Source organism: Microcebus murinus, chromosome 20 (genome assembly GCF_040939455.1).
Source record: "Microcebus murinus isolate Inina chromosome 20, M.murinus_Inina_mat1.0, whole genome shotgun sequence".
Lineage (NCBI taxonomy): Eukaryota > Metazoa > Chordata > Mammalia > Primates > Cheirogaleidae > Microcebus > Microcebus murinus.
In genome coordinates this window covers 19,078,327-19,097,308 of record NC_134123.1, presented here as the reverse complement: position 1 = coordinate 19,097,308, position 18,982 = coordinate 19,078,327, and the positions used below count along the sequence as shown (strand labels likewise).

The window sequence follows — 18,982 nt, the reverse complement described above, 5'->3', positions numbered from 1 at the left end:
TGGGGGAGCAGCCACTACCACCCAAATAGAGGATCAGGCAGGAAGGGAAGGCTCTGACCTACCCACCTTCCTCTGAAACCAGCCATTTCCATCATGCTGGGCAGGAACCAAGAAAAGACACAGACCAATGACCCTGATATCTTGGCGTACGGAGCTTAGGGGAAAGGGGAGAGAAGTGAAAGGAACAAAGGAAAAGGAATAGCACTTCAAAGAAAGAATTCCACAGTTCAAAGGGAAGTTTTCTGCTTTATTTTATTTTAAGAATCATTTGGGACACAGAGTTGGATCCTTCAAGCTCAAAGATGTGGACCAATACAGCCTATAGCTGAACAGAACTGTTCAGCCCTTCCCGGAAACACACAAACTACCTGCCACCTCCTGCCAGAAGGGGCTAGCTTCAAGTACCATCAGGAGAGACAGTCTAAGCCTGCTGGTAGGATTCCTGTTAGATTAAAGTTTGCACATTTTTCCCAGAAAATAGCAGCCCAAATAACCAGCTTCCTGACTTTACATGGTAGAGGCTGCCAAAAGCTGGTCTCCATTCCCTTAATGCCTAGCTCTGCAGTCCCCAACCCCTAGCCTGTTACCTGTTAGGGACTGGGCCATAGAGCACTGCCACCCCCCATACCCCTACCCCGTGGAAAAACTGTCTTCCCTGAAGGTGGGCGAATAAGGGAAGCTTCTCTAAGTGAGGGAAGCTTCCTCGCTTCTCATTGCTGTCATCACTGCCTGAGGTCTGCCTCACCCCCCAACTCCCTCACCCCTGCCCACCACCTTAGCTGACCAAGAAACAAACCACCCCAACTGCCTGCATCAATCTAACTGGCATAAGTGCAACACAGTCAGGGGTTTCCCTGACTTGGACACCAGCTACTCATCCCACCCTGTCCAGAGGGGCCTGGGCCTGTGCCCAACACCACATGTGGTCTCATCACTGACATACGGTACAGACTTCCTGACACAAAGATAAGGGTCACTCTTGCAGTGACCAGGCATAACTCTTCCTGGGTGACCCTTGACCTCCCGTATTTGCACTAGCTTTAAGTAGTCTAGAGTCACCCAGGAAGCGCACGTGCTCCAAACACCAGTTGCTTATGCCTCTCCATAAGAGAAGCCTCTTCCATCTCCAGCAGCCAGCCTTCGATACCTTTCTACAGACTGCTTCACAGGAGGTGTGGGGCTCACTAGCGGATGGCCCGTGGGCTCTACACAAACCCCTTTCTCAAACTTGAGAATCTGAGTGGATGAGCTGAGGGTAGAGAGGCCAGAAGAAGCTGACACCCACACATGGTAGGCACCATGCCACCTCTGGGTGTCAATGACACAGAGAACAGCCCCATAGGAGACCAAGTTGCATACTCAAATGAGGTCAGAACAGAGTCAGGGGTCAAGGGGAATAAGCCTCAACTCCTCAAATACTAGGTCACATTAAGTCTTTTCCAAAAGTGTAATGTTCTAAAACTACAAAAGGATACAGCTTTCTATCTTCTAGAAAGTCTCATGCACTTTGAAGACTATTATCCAACCAATCTGAGTGACATAAGCAAAGCAAGTAAAAGAACTGTAAGGACACTGTGAGTATGTTAAAAAACACTGAATTGTGCATTCTAAATGGGTGAATTGGATAGCATGTTAAATTGCATCTCAATAACACTCAACAAACTAGGAATAGAAGGAAACTACCTAAATACAATAAAGGCCATACATGAAAAACCCACAGCTAACATCATACCCAATGATGAAATACTGAAAGCCTTTCCTCTAAGATTAAAAACAAGAGACAAAGATGCCTGCTTTCACCACTTCTTTTTTTCTTTTTTTTTTTTTTTAAATTTAAATAGGGATGGCATCTTGCACTTGCTCAGGCTAGTCTCAAACTCCTAAGCTCAAGCGATTCTCCTGCCTCAGCCTCCCTGAGTACTAGGATTACAGCCGTAAGCCACTGTGCCCAGCCTGCTTTTACCACTTCTATTTAACATAGTATTGGAAATTCTAGCCAGAGTGATGAGACAAGAAAAAGAAATAAAAAGCCTCCAAGTTAGAAAGGAGGAAGTAAAACTATCTCTATTCAAAGATGACCAGATCCTATCTGTGGAAAACCCTAAAGGTTCCACACAAAAAGAACCTGTTGGATAATAACAGTTACCCTATCTCTTACCTTCAGTTGTTATACGCTAACAATGAATAAGCCAAAAAGGAAATTGAGAAAACAATTTCATTTCCAATAACATCAAAAAAAAAATAAATAAAATACATAAAAATAAACTTAAGGAGGCAAAAGATCTGCACACTGAAAACTATAAAATATTGCTGACACTGTCCTGGGTAACATCATGAGACCCCATCTCTACAAAAAGTTTAAAAATTAGCTGGGTATGATGGTGTGCACCTGTTTGCCTAGCTACTTGGGAGGCTATGGCAGGAGAACTGCTTGAGTCCAGGAGTTGGAGGTTGCATTCAGTGAGCTATCATTGCACCAATGCACTCTGGCCTGGGTGAAGGAACAAGACTCTGTCTCAAAAAAGGCTGGGCATGGTGGCTCACACCTGTAATCCTAGCACTCTGAGAGGCTGAAGCGGGAAGATCGCTGAAGGTCAGGAGTTTGAGACCAGCCTGAGCAAGAGTGAGACCCCGTCTCTACTAAAAGTAGAAAGAAATTAATTGGCCCACTAAAAATACATAGAAAAAATTAGCCAGGTATGGTGGCGCATGCCTGTAGTCCCAGCTACTTGGGAGGCTGAGGCAGAAGGATCGCTTGAGCCCAGGAGTTAGAGGTTGCTGTGAGCTAGGCTGAGGCCAGGGCACTGTAGCCCAGGCAACAGAGTAAGACTCTTGTCTCAGAAAAAAAAAAGGAAAAAAAGCCAGGCATGGTGGCTCCCCCTATCCCCCCCCCAAAAAAAGGAGTTGCTAAAATAAAGACACAAATTAATGGAAAGACATCCGCTGTTCATGGATTGGCAGACTTAAAATCATAAAGATGTCAATACTACTCAAAGTGATATACAGATTCAGTGCCATCCCTACCAAAATCCCAATGATGTTTTTTGCAGAAATAGAAAGACCCATATAGAATCTCAAGGGACACTGAATAGCCAAAGCAATCTTCAAAAACAAGAACAAAGTTGGAAGACTCACACTTCCTGATTTCAAAACTTACTGCAAAGCTATGGTAATCAAAGTAGTATTTGATTACCACTGTATATCAAACAGACAGACGTGTAGACCAAGGGAACAGAGATCACAGAAATACACTCTCACGTGTATAGTCAACCAATTTTGACAAGGGTGCCAAGACCATTCAATGGGGAAATGATGTTTTTCAACAAAGAGCACTGGGATATCTGGATAACCACAAGCAAAATAATGAACCGGGTCCCTTACCTTACATTATATAGAACAATTAACTCATAATGGATCAAAGACCTAATCATTAGAGCTAAAACTGTATCTCCTAGAAGAAAACATAGGAGGAAAGCTTCATGACATTGAATTTCGCAATGATTTGTTGGATATGACATCAAAGTTCAGGCAACCCAGAAAAATAAGACTTCGTCAAAATTAAAACTTTTGTACATCAAAGGACACTATCAACAAAGTGAAAAGGCTACCCATGAAATGACAGAAAATATGTGTAAATCATGGTTCTGATAAAGGCTTCATATCCAGGATATACAAAGAACTCCTGGCCGGGTGCAGTGGCTCACGCCTGTAATCCTAGCACCCTGGGAGGCCGAGGTGGGCGGATTGCTGGAGGTCAGGAGTTGGAAACCAGCCTAAGCAAGAGTGAGACCCTGTCTCTACTATAAAAAAATAGAAAGAAATTAATTGGCCAACTAATATATAGAGAAAAAATTAGCCGGGTATGGTGGCGCATGCCTGTAGTCCCAGCTACTCAGGAGGCTGAGGCAGCAGGATTGCTTGAGCACAGGAGATTGAGGTTGCTGTGAGCTAGGCTGATGCCACGGCACTCACTCTAGCCTGGGCAACAAAGTAAGACTCTATAATTTAATAACAAAGAAACAACCCAATTTTAAAATGGGCAAAGGACTTGAATAGATGTTTCTTTAAAGAACATATATACATGGCCAATAAGCACATGAAAGATGCTCAACACTACTGACTATGAGGGAAATGCAGGTCAAACAAGATACCACTTCACACCTTTTAGGCTGCCAAGAATGAGACAATAAGGAAAGGGCATAATGAAAACCCCAAACCTAAACATGTTCTCCTGGATATAAACTGTAAAGCCTGTGCATCTAGGGAACAGGAAGAATGCCATTAGAAGGCCACTGACACTATCTCTCCTCTGTTGATCTCTGGAGGCACTTAAAAATGAGTTTTTAGGAGCTGCTGGGTCCTTGTTAAAACGGAGTAATTCAGTAAAAACAGGTATGATAAATTTCTCTTTATAGAGGCTATGGCCATCATTCATACCTTCCATAAAGATCTCATGCCCTGTACCATGCCGGGGACACCAGGGTGGGGGTCTGAACACAGTCCCTGACCTCCAACAGTTCTAACATCAAGTCAAGGGCAAGTCAGAGAATTAGGGTACACTGACTTGAAGCGGGGGATTCCCTGAGAAAGTGAGGGCTAAGCCAAGACCTGGTAAAGGAGACGAGAGGAGAAAAGAGGAGCGTGTTCCATGAAGAAGCAGCCGATCATACCAAGGCATAGAGACAAGAAAGCCACCACATGGATGAGGAACTTAGAGTTCAGTGTGGCAGGGTCACAGTCTGGGCAGACCAAAAAAGAGCCAAGGCTGGAGCAGGAAACAGGGGCTGGGCATGCACAGCCAGCTTGCTAGCTTAAGGAGTGTGAACTCCATGGGAGGTAAATGGGAAACTAAAGAAGAGGTTTTAAAAGGATGCAGCTCCTCAAAAAGCTGGTATCTAGAAAATGGATTAAAGAGGCAAAACTGGACACTTCCAAAGTCATCCCAGTAGAAGATGACAGGGCTGGACAGGGATAGAGCAGTGGGATAGAATGACGTGGAGAGAGCCAAGCACTCTTTAGAACACAGTGAACTTACTGGGTGGGGGGAGGGGCTAGAGAAGCCCAGAACACTGCCCAGTACAACCAGTCACCAAAGGTCAATTCTCTGAGACTCACTTGGAAACTGTGGAGCCAAAGTGCTCAGGCAGAGTCAGTAGCATGCATTCTCCAGCTCTGCTCTAGCCCTGGCATTTACGCTGTGCACCAACATCTGAACAAGAAACATGACCTGCAAGGAGCAAATTCACCGGACAATCCCAGATTCAAATCTCACTTCCACCACTGAGTTTACCACATGCCCACTGGCATGTCACATGGCCTCTCAGAGCCTGCCTCATCAGCTATTGCCATGAGTCCATAGAGCCATTCAATAGGATCAGACAAAGGGGCACCTGGGCACAGTGCTGGGGGGGCTGGTGGCAGGTGACTGTACAAGCCCATTCTGTCCATTAGTTCATGCACTGGAGCCTCTTCCAACATCAGAATCTGGTAAAGGAAAGTAGGCCATTTTTGAAGGCCTGGGTCTTGGGACATCTAAAACAAACGCCTGTTGGAATGTGGTGCTATAGGCCCAGCTGCTAAGGAGGCTGAGGTGGGAGGATTACTTGAGTCCAGGAGTTCAAGAACAGCGTGGGCAACATAGCAAGGCCCTGTCTCTTAAAAAATTAATTAATTAAAAAAATAAAGCAAATGCCTGTTTACTTGAGAATGCCAAAAGAAACAGAGGTGGATATTTATTATACTTCCTTGTTGATATCGGGCCAGGGTATGCTAGCAACACTGACAGATACAGCCTGCTCTGGTCGTCCCGGGAGACAGGGAGGCAACGAGCTCTCACTCCTCAAGCAGGTGACTGGAATAGACGAAGCAGCTCAGCTTCCAACACCTCACTTCTTAACCCAGGCCTTTCTTTTCAGACAGAAGGATGTATCCGAGGAGCCAGGCTATTTACCCACAACACGAGTCAAAGTAAGGTTAGAACCATCTGATTTACTCCTTTCTTCTACATGACAGCAAAATGGAAAAGAAATACCACATGCCAGAGAGGTTAAGTATAAAGAGACAACTACAGATAAGCTCTTGGTGACACTGAGGCCATGGGTTGGCCTCTAACTTCTCAGTTTCTACCCTTCACTGTTAGAATCATGATGCGAGCTAACGCTATAGGAGAGCCACTCTGGCCCCCATCTGGCTCCAGAGAAAAGAAGGCAGCAAGAGGTGCTGCCTGGGCCAAGCGGAGTTGTGATCTACCAGAGAGAATCCACCAGAGAGGATCCACCAAAGGAGAAGCAACTGCACCCAGAAGTGGGCAGCGAAGGCCCTCGGCTGACCACACTCACTCACAGGTCCACCTAGAGGCTTTCTCACCATCCACTGCAGGCAGCAGGGGCTGCGGAATCCATGCTACCCTCCACCTATCCCTGTCACCCAGGAAACAGTCTGCTGAAACTCTGCAGAAATACGAGCATAGTCCAATCCTCCTGGATTCCTTTTTCTCTTTGGTTTTCCAGATTTTCTACAATTAACACAAATTAACTTTTATCATCATGGAAATATCCCTTTTTTTTCTGTTAAGAAACACGTTCTGGGCCGGGCACAGTGGCTCACGCCTGTAATCCTAGCATTCTGGGAGGCCAAGGCCGGTGGATCATTTGAGCTCAAGAGTTTGAGACCAGCTTGAGCAAGAGCGAGACCCCGTCTCTACCAAAAATAGAAAAAATTAGCCAGGCATGGTGCCACATGCCTGTAGTCCCAGGTACTCAGGAGGCTGAGGCAGAAGGATTGCTTGAGCCCAGGAGTTTGAGGTTGCTGTGAGCTAGACTGATGCCACAGCACTCTAGCAGGGGCAACAGAGTGAGACGATGTCTCAAAAAAATAAATAAATAAATAAATAAAAAGAAACAGGGTCTTGCCATTTGATCCATGCTGGCCTTGAACTCCTGGGCTCAAAAGATCCTCCTATCTCAGCCTTCTGAGTAGCTGAGACAACAGGCATGTGCCACTATGCCCAGCTTAAAATTCACTTTAAATAGGCAGCTGATGGCTGCATACTGAGGAGGTTGTTGGCTCTCACCCATCAGACTCTCCCTGGTATCCCAGGGCAACATTTCAGTAATGGGGTAAACACTGGGGAACTTGGCTTTCATGGTCAGCTCCTTGGTCCATCCAGCTCCTTGAGCCTTAATAGGAGGACAGAGGCTGTACTGGAAGAGTATGCCTTCAGAAACAGCAAAAACAGACAAAAGCCCTGCTAAGCAGAGGTGCTGAGGCCCCAGCTCACATGACACCTAGTGTGTCAGACCCTGCTGCAGTGAGACAGACTCAGCACAGCTGGAATCAACTAGAGCTTCCTCTGTGACCCAGGCAGGCCTGGTGGTGGACAGAGAACAGAACCTTATGACTGGGCACAGTGGCTCATGCCTAATCCTAGCACTCTGGGAGGCCAAGGTGGGAGGATCACTTGAGCTCAAGAGTTCAAGACCAGCCTGAGCAAGATCCTGTCTTTACTAAAAATAGAAAAAATTAGCCAGGCATGGTGGCACATGCCTGTAGTCCCAGCTTACTTGGGAGGCTGAGGCAGGAGGATCACCTGAGCCCAGGAGTTTGAGGTTGCTGTGAGCTAGGCTGACACCATGGCACTCTAGTCCAGGCAACAGAGGGAGACTGTCTCAAAAAAAAAAAAAAAAAGAACCTTAGAAACCAGGGCCACTTTACTCTCACACCCCTCAGAAATGTACAAGGCCACAAGGATGAGACCACCACTTTGCTATACTCTCCCACCTAGGCCTGAGAGCAAACTTGGAGCACCCCACACAAGCAACCCCTTTGACTACAAGTCTGACACTCCTTTCCTGCCTCCCAAAGGGAAGCACCTGAAGAGTTTTAAGGTGACAGAAACACTTCACAACAGGGCTACAGAGACAACACCCCTACCTCTAAAAGGCTGGTCTCAGACACTCCAGCCTAATTCAGGACTGTGGGTCTTGGATTTCAATCCACATCTCAGGTTCCCTATCAGAAGAGGAGAGGTTGAACCAAAGGACTCCTAAGCTCCTTCCCAGCTCTGACCTAGAGACTTCTATTCTTGGCAAAATAATGTCTATGTACTGTTGCAAATGTGCTGTATGAAGATGCAAACCTGAAATAAGACAGACCCTAAAACAGCAATCAAAAGTTACCAAAAAGACAACAAAGGAGAAGAAAATTATAAACTAATATACCTTATGAATATATATATAAAATTCTCAACAAAAAAGTAGCAAATCAAATCCAACATAGTAAAAGGGTTATATATTATGACCAACTAGGATTTATCCCAGAAAGGCAAAGGTTCAACTTAAAATCAATATAATAAATAAACCATATTAGTAGAACAAAGGAAAAAAGCCCATGTGACTATCTCAATTGATGCAGCAAAAGCATTTGACAAACTCCAATACCCTTTCATGATAAAACACTCACAATATTAAGAATAGACGGGATGGTGGGGCGTGGTGGCTCGCACCTGTAATCCTAGCACTCTGGGAGGCCGAGGTGGGTGGATTGCTCAAGGTCAGGAGTTTGAAACCAGCCTGAGCGAGACCCCATCTCTACTAAAAATAGAAAGAAATTAATTGACCAACTAAAAATATATACAGAAAAAATTAGTTGGGCATGGTGGTGCATGCCTGTAGTCCCAGCTACTCGGGAGGCTGAGGCACTAGGATTGCTTGAGCCCAGGAGTTTGAGGTTGCTGTGAGCTAAGCTGATGCCATGGCACTCACTTTAGCCTCGGCAACAAAGTGAGACTCTGTCTCAAAAAAAAAAACAAAAGGAATAGAAGGGAATTTCCTCAATATGGTAAAGAGTATTTACATAAAATCCACAACTACTATCATACCCCCCATGGTGAAAGACCAACCGCTTTCCCACTAAGATCAGGAATAAGACAAGGATACATGCATTTACCAATGCTAGTCAACATGGTATTGAAAGTTCTAGCCAGAGCAATTAGACAAGAAAAAGAAATAAAAGACATCAAACAGGAAATGGATAAGTAGAACTACCTCTGTTTGCAGAAGACATGATCCTATATATATTAATAGAAAGTCTCAAACAATACACAGAAAGCTGGGAGACTATGGTTGTTTATGCCTGTACCCCTAACACTTTGGAAGGCCAAGGTGGGAGGATCACTTGACACCAGGAGTTCAAAACTAGCCTCAGCAACATAGCAAGACCCCATCTTTACAAAAAGAAAAAAAATGCCGGGTGCAGTGGCTCACGCCTGTAATCCTAGCACTCTGGGAGGCCGAGGCGGGAGGATTGCTCGAGGTCAGGAGTTCGAAACCAGCCTGAGCAAGAGCGAGACACCGTCTCTACTATAAATAGAAAGAAATTAATTGGCCAACTGTAGTCCCAGCTACTCGGGAGGCTGAGTTGCAGAAGGATTGCTTGAGCCCAGGAATTTGAAGTTGCCGTGAGCTAGGCTGATGCCATGGCACTCACTCTAGCCTGGGCAACAAAGTGAGACTCTGTCTCAAATAAATAAATAAATAAAATAAAATAAATAATGTGGTATCAGCATAAGGTAGACATAGAGACCCATGGAATAGAATGTAAAGTCCAGAAATAACCCTATATATCTATAGCCAAATTACTTTAAACAAGGGTGCCAAGTCCCTTCAATGGAGGAAGAATAGTCTCTTCAACAAATGGTGCTGTAACTGGATTTCCACATGCAAAAGAAAGAAGTTGGACCCCAATCTCATAGCATATATAAAAATTAACTCAAAATGGATCAATGATTTAAATATAATATAAGAGATAAAACTATATAATTCTTACAAGAAAGCATAAGAGTTCATCTTCATGATCTTGGATTTGGCAATGGATCTAGATATGATATAAAAAGGATGAATAACAAAAGAAAAAATAGATAAATTGGATTTCATTAATATTAAAACTTTTGTGCATCAAAAGACATCATCTAGAGGCAGTGTGCAGTGGCTCACGCCGATAATCCTAGCACTCTGGGAGCCAAGGCAGGAGGATCACTCGAGGTCAGGAGTTTGAAACCAGCCTGAGCAAGAGTGAGACCCTGTCTCTACTAAAAAAATAGAAAGAAATTAATTGGCCAACTAAAATTATATAGAAAAAATTAGCTGGGCATGGTGGCGCATGTCTGTAGTCCCAGCTACTCGGGAGGCTGAGGCAGGAGGATCGCATGAGCCCAGGAGTTGGAAGTTGCTGTGAGCTAGGCTGACGCCACGCCACTCTATCCCAGGCAACACAGTGAGACTCTGTCTCAAAAAAAAAAAGAAAAGACATCATCAAGAGAGTGAAAAGGTCAAGTGTGGTAGCTCATGCCTATAATCCCAGTACCAAGGCAGTAGTATCACTTGAAGACAGGAGTTCAAGACCAGGCTGAGCAACACAGCAAGTCCTCGTCTCTACAAAGAAATTTAAAAACTGGCCACATGTGGTGGCATGTGCCTATAGTCCCAGCTAGTCAGGAAGTTGAAGTGGGAGGGAGGATCCCTTGAGCCCAGGAGTTTAGTGTTATAGAGAGCTATGATCGTACCACTGTACTCCAGCCTGGACCCCATCTCTCAAAAAAAAAAAGGTCAAAAGGCAACCTAGAATGAGAGAAAGTATTTGCAAATTATATATCTGATAAGGATTTAATATAATATCTAAAATATATAAAGAATTAAAGAATTCCTATTACTCAACAATAAAAAAGACAACCTAATCACAAAATAGGCAAAGAACTGGAACAGACATTTCTCCAAAGAAGAGATACAAATAGTCATTTATAAGACAATAAGCATATGAAAACATGCTCAACATCACTAGTCACTATGAAATGCAAAATCAAAACCATGATGAGTTACCATTTCATACCTACAATGCCTGCAATAAAAAAAAAGAAGTGGGGTATGGTGGCATGTACCTGTAGTCACAGCTACTTGAAAGGCTGAAGTAAGAGGACTGCTTGAACCCAGGAGTTTGAGGCCAGCCTAGGCAAGACAGTGAGACCCTATCTTGAAAGAAAAATAAGGGAAGAAAGGACCGGGCACGGTGCCTCATGCCTGTAATCCCAGCACTCTGGGAGGCCAAGGCGGGAGGATCGCTTGAGCTCAGGAGTTCGAGACCAGACTGAGCAAGAGTGAGACCTCATCTCTACTAAAAATAGGAAACAATTTGCTGCTCATGGTGGCACATGCCTATAGTCCCAGCTACTTGGGAGGCTGAGGCAAGAGGATCACTTGAGCCCAGGAGTTTGAGGTTGCAGTGAGCTATGATGATGCCACTGCACTTCAGCCAGGGTAACAGAGTGAGACTCTGTCTCAAAAATAAAAAGAGAGAAGAAATGAAAAAAGAAAGAAATAACAAGTGTTTGGCAAAGATGTAGACAAAATTGGAGGCTACCTACATTGCTATTAGGTATACAAAATGGTGCAGCTGCTGTGGTAAACAGTTTGGTGGTTCCCCAAAAAGTTAAACATAGAATTACCATATGACCCAGCAATTCCACTTTTTGGTGAACACCCAAAATAACTGAAAAGAGTGACTCAAACACTATGTATACCAATGTCCATAGCAGCATTATTCACAATAGCGAAAAGGTAGAAACAATTCAAGTGTCTATCAACAAATGAATGGATAAATAAAATGTGGTACATGTAAATACAATGGAATATTATTCAGCCAATAGAAGGAATGAAGTTCCAATACACGCCACAACATAGATAAACCTGGAAAACATTATGACACGTGAAATAAGTCAGACACAAGAGGACATAGGATTTCACTTATATGAACTATCTAAAATAGGCAAATTCATAGAGACAGAAAGTAGATTAGAGGTCACTGGGGCTGGGAAGAAGGAGAAATAGAGAGTTATTGCATAATGAGTACAGAGTTTTTGTTTGGGGTGTTGGAAAAGTTTTGGAAATAGCAGTGATGGTTGCACAACATTGTGAATGATGAGTGTACACTTGTTGCATGCTGAATTATACACTTAAAAATAGATAAAATGGAATATTTTATGTTATATACATTTTACCATATACACACAGAGACACCAAGAACATTGTGACGGCACTGCATGCCAGCTTGAGCCTTATCTGGCTTTCCAGATGAGACAAGGAGGCTCTGGCACAGAGCTCAATAGAAAGCATCAGAGTATTCCAGCCTTACATCAGGGCCAGATGTCCCTTCACTGCTAGCACAGAGTAAATGACAAGAGTGAGGAACACATACCCAGCACTTTACTTTTACCAATTTCTTCTTAAAGGAAGGTAGATTTTATGAGCTGGCAAGCCTATGGGGACTTTTTGTTTAGAGACAGGGTCTTGCTCTGTCACCCAGGCTGGAGTACAGTGGCCCCATCAATCATAGTTCACTGTAACCTCGAATTCTTGGGCTCAAGTGTTCCTCCTGCCTCAGCCTTTGGAGTACTTGGGACTTTAGGTGCATGCCACCACACTCAGCTTTAAAAAAAAAAAAAGCTTGCTATGTTGCCCAGGCTGGTCTCAAATTCCTGGCCTCAAGTGATTCTCCCACCTCAGCCTCCCAAAGTGCTGGGAGTACAGGTGTGAGCCACTGTGCCTGGCCAATGGGCACTTTTAATGACTGTTGCATAAGATACATGAACCAATGACTACAAGACTCAAACATTTTAATTTAAGCTTCATAAATGGGATGTTACCAGATCCACAGAGCCCTGCAGGGAAGTGACGAAGAGACAGAGAAAAGACAAAGTCCTCAGCCTCAGGGCGGAAGTGGCTCTTGGGGGTTGCCAGAAGGTACCATTGCTCCTGGCCACACTCAGGTGAAAGGGCCAGTCATCAATGCCTCCCACCCTAGACCTCTCATAATCTCATCTGACAGTTTCATCTTGACGTCTAACACCTTACAGGCAGTTCAGAAGGCTGGCAATCTTGTTCTTTATCAGAATCTGCCCCAGATAAAGACATCAACAGCCTCTATAACAGAGGGGATCTCTGGTACCATTGTTACAAAATGGTCCCTGGAAGACAGTCCAGGAAAACCACCAACTGACATTTAGGTGAAATGCAGGCTCTGGGCCAGGTGTGATGGCTCACACCTATAATCCTAGCACTCTAGAAGGCCGAGGTGGGCGGATCGTTTGAGCTCAGGAGTTCGAGACCAGCCTGAGCAAGAGCAAGATGCTGTCTCTACTAAAAAAAATAGAAGGAAGTTAGCTATACAACTAAAAAATATATATATAGGCTGGGCGCGGTGGCTCACACCTATATCCTAACACTCTGGGAGGCCGAGGCGGGAGGATTGCTTGAGCTCAGGAGTTCAAGACCAGCCTGAGCAAGAGTGAGACCCGGTCTCTACTAAAAATAGAAAAAATGAGCCAGTCAACTAAAAATGAAACAAAAAATTAGCCGGTCGTGGTGGTGCATGCCTCTAGTTCCAGCTACTTGAGAGGCTAAGGCAGAAGGATCACTTGAGCCCAGAAGTTTGAGGTTATTGTGAGCTAGGCTGATGCCATGGCACTCTAGCCTGGGCAGGGTGAGACCCTTGTCTCAAAAAAAAATTAAAAAAAATTAAAAAACAAAAATAGTCAATTCAGACAATGAATTGCCAATTTCGTACACATGGCTTTGTAATAACCAGTTCTACTCAGCAAACCATCTCCTTTGCTTCTTTCCTCTTGGGTCAGCTCTGCCTTGGCACTATCCTTTAGAAGAGACAACCTGAGCCCTTGAACCATCTGGGCACAACTACCCTTCTCTATCCAGTTCTCATCTTCCAACCACGTCTGCCCTGAGGGCTGGTAAGTTTCATCTCATGATGAAACTGACCAAAAATATTACACCTGCCTGGAGTGCTGTGTACTGAGAAAACTGGACTCTGTCTGGACAAAAAGGAGTGCTACTGTCAATTAGTAATATTAACATGGAAGCTGAGGGTGTTCTGGAGGTATCTGAGCCTAGACACTTGCCATCCCAGACCTAAACTAAACTTCCCTGAAAGCACAAGCCATGTCGAAGTCCAAGAGGGAGGAGAGGAGGAGCAACATAAGAAGAGTGCCAGGGGCTTCCCCAACCCCTGTCCCACTTCTTACACAGTCCAGAACATTTTGTTCTGTCCTCTTCGTGACAGAAGCAATGGGTTCTGTCTATTCTACCACCAAGACACAACACTAATGACCCTAAACCTACAAAAACCTTTTAGGTGGATTTTTAACCAAATTTCTGGAGAGGCAGAGGGGTATTCTCGTATTCAGACACAGCTATCCATCTCTCTCCCTGTGATGAGTCTCTTCTTTCCAACTTGACCCCTGATCACACAGACCCACTCTGGGGCCCTTTATTCCTTCCCAATGGCCCCAGAATAGGAATAGCACATGGCACCTGCTACATGGAGCTGCTAAGTTCATCTTCTTGTACTTCAGCCTGATGAGCTCCTGCTTCCCTTGTAACAGGGAATCTCCCTTATGTGGTGACCCATCTAGGGAAGGACCAAACATTCTAGAATATGAAAACACAATAGGGCGGGTGGAAGGGTGTGAAATAAATTCTCAGAATTTTTCTAGACTGATCCTTGATTAAGGAAGGCCCCAGCTCGAAAAAAGGCAGCCATACCTCCCACTCTCAGCTCACAGTTGGAGCCAGGATGGCAATATACAGTAAGTGAACAGTGAGGTCCTACCAGAAAAATGGCCACTATGTGGACTCCAGTTCTCTTATCCTGTGCTGGAGCTACAACCCAGTGTGTCCAACTAGACCAGTGCTTTAACCCCCAACACAGGTAAGCAATACAACCCCACAAGATGCTCCAGAACCCAAATATTCTATGTCTCCAGAAATAGTGCAATGTGTCATCTGGGCAGAGCTGCAGCCAAAGCTCAGCACCTGCCTGTGAGGCCATCAGCTCTAGGAGGCAGTCAGGGAGAACAGGGCACAGTCACTGCCTGTACCTGCCTTGGGTAAAGACAGCACCTAATTCTCAAAGCAGGCAGGAAAAGGCCTTCCCCAGGTACACATATGAGCACCAACTTCTCAGCACTATACAGCGCACTTAAACTGGAATGAGGGGGACCCAAGGTGAGAGGCCAACCACGGTTGTCTCTAGGCTAGAAGGGCCTGGGCTTGGGTGGCTCTCCAGACCAGGAATGTGGCAGGTGAGATCTTAATAAACTGAGCAGCTCTCTGGGTCTCTGTGGAAAATGACTTTGGGTGATTCTGACTTATGAGAGGGAAATGCTTGAGCATAAAACATGGGACTATGTTGTCTTTCAGATAGGAATTGGCAAAACCAAAATAGCAGAGAACTCCAGCACAACCAGTGTCCTTTCACCCCTGAGTAGCCTTGCTGGCTACCAGTCTTCAACACCCCGTCCTGCATCTTACCATACAGGAGAAAAGCCAGCCAAGAGAGAGAAAAGACAACTGCCATGAGAAAACTACGCCCAGAGCCAAGTACCTAAAGCCACTGGTCCACAGCGGCCAGGGCTCTCAGCCAAAAGTGCCTGGCTAACCCAGACCACCAGGGTCTCTTCCTCCCTATCCACTCTCGCTCCCCTCGGTGCTACTGCCCTTAAGATAAATCCCACACTCCTTGGTCACAGCAAGGAAATACACAAGGTATTTCCCCCCGTCCCCTGCGTACCTCATGCTCCATATCCCAAATCTTTTCAGGCACTGGTTTTTCTGCCTGCAGCATCTGCTTCCCACTTTGTTCCCCTGAAACACCCTAACTCCTCTTTCCAGAGTCAGCAACACCACCTCTTTATGAAGCCTCCCCCAAACTCTGAGATATAGTAGGGAGTCTATCCTCCAGGCTACTCCTGAATACGGTACACACCACGGACTGACCCTTTTGATACCACCTGTGAGGCCTCTCTAGACAGCTCCTGTGCCTGTGCTCCTGGGGCCTAGGCCTGGGACGAAACAATAGGTGCTATGCCCTGGTGTGTAGAATGAATGGATGAGTGCACTGTGGCCTGGCTAAAGGAAGTCAGCTGCAGGAATAAGCAAAAGCTGGCTGGCTGTGGCCAGAGACCCCCGTTCAGGGCCATACCCCAGGCACCAGCTGCAGAGGAAGACATCCCCACCCTCAATACACCACCATCCAGTGCTCTTGACCAGGCTCACTGCTCTTGGGTAGAGCCACCCATCACATGTCAGGAGGCCTCTGCTACTGGGATGATGTTACAGTCTATTTTGAGGGTCACACTGGAGCATCTGTCAGCCTAGCCAGCCACACCCTCCATGTGTCATCACCAAGAGCCGGGACACCCACAGGTCCACAAACTCTCCCTGAGAAAGTTGCTCCCACCCCAGGGACCCTCAACTTCAGGGCCTCCTTGGCTTCCTGGAGAGATGAACCTGGGTGCCCCTTATCTCCTGGCACCACTGGCAGCGTTCTGATGTCTCCTCGCCCCACCAGACCTGCTCCTGGAGTTTACAGCTCTGGTGACTCGGCAAAATGCAGCTGAAGCCCATTAGTCAGTGCCAAACTCTAGGTCAAACACAGCCCCTCTTTCTCCACAGCTCTCTCTTCTATTTGGGGAGTGCCCAGAAAGCCCAGCACCCTGATGTCAAACTAGTATACTGATCAGATTCATAGGTCCAACAGGTCTCTCCTGCTAGGGAACTCCTACTTATCTTTCACAACTGTGTCCAGGCTCTGCCTCCCTGCAGACAGAATTTCAGCCCGCTCTCTACTGAGTAGGCCACAAGCTCCCTGAGGAGAAGACTGACCTGTGCTGACTTTACCTCTGTTCTCCCTGCACCCAGTACAGGGTCTGGCACATAGTAGGTATTAATAAATTCTCTATGAACCCTTGAAATGAAACCTTTGTGATCAGATTAGATTAGTGTGTTCCTCTACAAAAGATATTGTCAGAACAAAGGCCTTTCTGGAGAACAATGACACTAACAACTGGGTTTATAAAATACCTTTTTACAAAGGAGGTGTACTCCAATCTACAGAAAAACGAGTTCAGAGATTCAATGGAACAGAAAGTTGATCAAGCCCAGCCCAGAGCATGCCCTCTGGCCTCACACAGCACTGCACACCTTTCAGCTCTGTCCCCTAACCAACCCTGCGACCCCATAACAATCCAACAAGATGTTGCTTTACTTTACCCAAGGAAGGAATGCAATAATAGCCACAATGGGGAAAGGCAGAAGCAGCATGGATACATGTGTCTGGGATCAGGTGAGGACATCTGATAAGTTAGGCTATTCCATTACACACCCTAAGCACTGCAGCCACCAAACATCCCAGGGACTCAGGGCTCACCCACAAAATCATCTGCTCTAGCCACTTTCCAGGGATGCTGGGAGGATCAAACTATACAACACAAGAAAGCTACACAATATAGCTTGGGTTAACGCTTGGGTCATGGACTAACCTAGGAATAAAACTATACCTCCAAAGTCAACAGGAAAGAGGAAACAAGCCAGTCAAAATCCACCTGTCCCTATAACTGCCCTTGGCCTCCTCAAAACCACACCTGACCCATGCCAACATCTGCCTGCATCCCAGCCACGAGAATCAGGGATTCCATTAAGAGACCATGGGGCCATTCATATGCTTACTACCTGACAGTGATCAATTGAAGCAGGCCACCATAGGCATACATGAACTAGGAACTTATTAAAACTGAGGTTTCAATAAGCTCAACTGCTACCTTTACCACATGTAAAATGCTGGGAATAAATGCCAACCCTTCTTTAGACTTGCAGGCAACACCTACAATAAAGCAATATAACATGGCACTGGGCCTTTTCCAGCAAGATCCACTTAAAACTGAAATGTCAAAAGCCAACTGAAGGAATCCAGGTCTCTTAAGTTTAAATATTCCCTTTCTGAAAAGTTGTTATCTCCTCTCACCAGCTCAGCTGCTATCTATGATAAGGAATACAGAGAATACAATTCATTTTCCTCCTTATAAGCTTAAGAAATGCCGCTCAGTTTCTTTGTCAATATGAGACTCCACCCCAACATTCTAGTCAACATTATTTTTGAGGTGTTTAAGAGGCGATTCTCATTCACACTAGTTCAAGCACATTATATATATATGTGCTTCTATCAGGCCGGGCAGGTAATCCCAGCATGTTGGGAGGCCTAGATGGAAGGATTGCTTAAGGCCAGGAGTTCGAGACCAGCCTAGGCAACGTAGAGAGACCCCCATCCCCCAAAACAAAAATTTTTTTAAAAATTACCTAGGCAGCTGGCATGTTCTCATAGTCCTAGCAACTTGGGAGGCTGAGAGGGAAGGATCGCTTGAGCCCAGGAGTTCAAGGCTGCAGTGAGCTATGATCATGCCACTGTACTCCAGCCTGGGCAACAGAGCAAGACCCTATCTCTAAAAATAAATAAATAGATAAATGTGCTTCTATCACACGATGGAATAGAAAAATAAGAACTTTAAAGCCCTCAAATAAATAGAAGTTTCCTATCCATAAATACACTAGATGGGGATAAAAGTGAAAGATGCACTAGCTTCCCATGATCAGAATTACAGAATCATAGAATTCGGGGGTTTAAGGAAGCTTAGATGCTGGCCTAGCTCTCCCACAGTACAGATGAAGAGACTGAAGCCCCAAGATCTACCCAAGACCACAGAGCCCTCCCAGGCAGAGAAATTACAATGCCACTGAGGAAGCTGGCAAGGCTCTGACTCTGGCAGTCTTACCCCCAGCATAGTATGCTGGCCAGGCATTTTGCGTGCACCACAAGGGGCACAGTCTCTAGGAGAGAGGAAGTACTCTGAATGTTCAGGAACACACACTCAGGGTTGGCACGAAGGTCACTGGTGGGGTTGGCAAACTTCCCACACTAAACCTAAGGTCTGATGAGGAAAGCCTTTCCAAGGCAGCTGCAATCATGTTATTTCATAACTTCAACACCTGCTTCATCACAATCACTGGAAAAAGGGAAGACTGGGAGAAGAAGAGAAAGAAAAATGAAAAATCTCCCCTATGATTTCCTCTGTCTGCTTAGATCA

The 18,982-nt window shown here is 45.4% G+C and overlaps 1 protein-coding gene across 2 annotated transcripts in view; it reads right to left on the bottom strand.

Moving 5' to 3' along the window:
- Positions 1–18,982, bottom strand: part of RANBP10 (RAN binding protein 10) — a 64,770-nt gene that overhangs the window by 44,031 nt on the left and 1,757 nt on the right. The gene's annotated exons all lie outside the window — the stretch shown is intronic.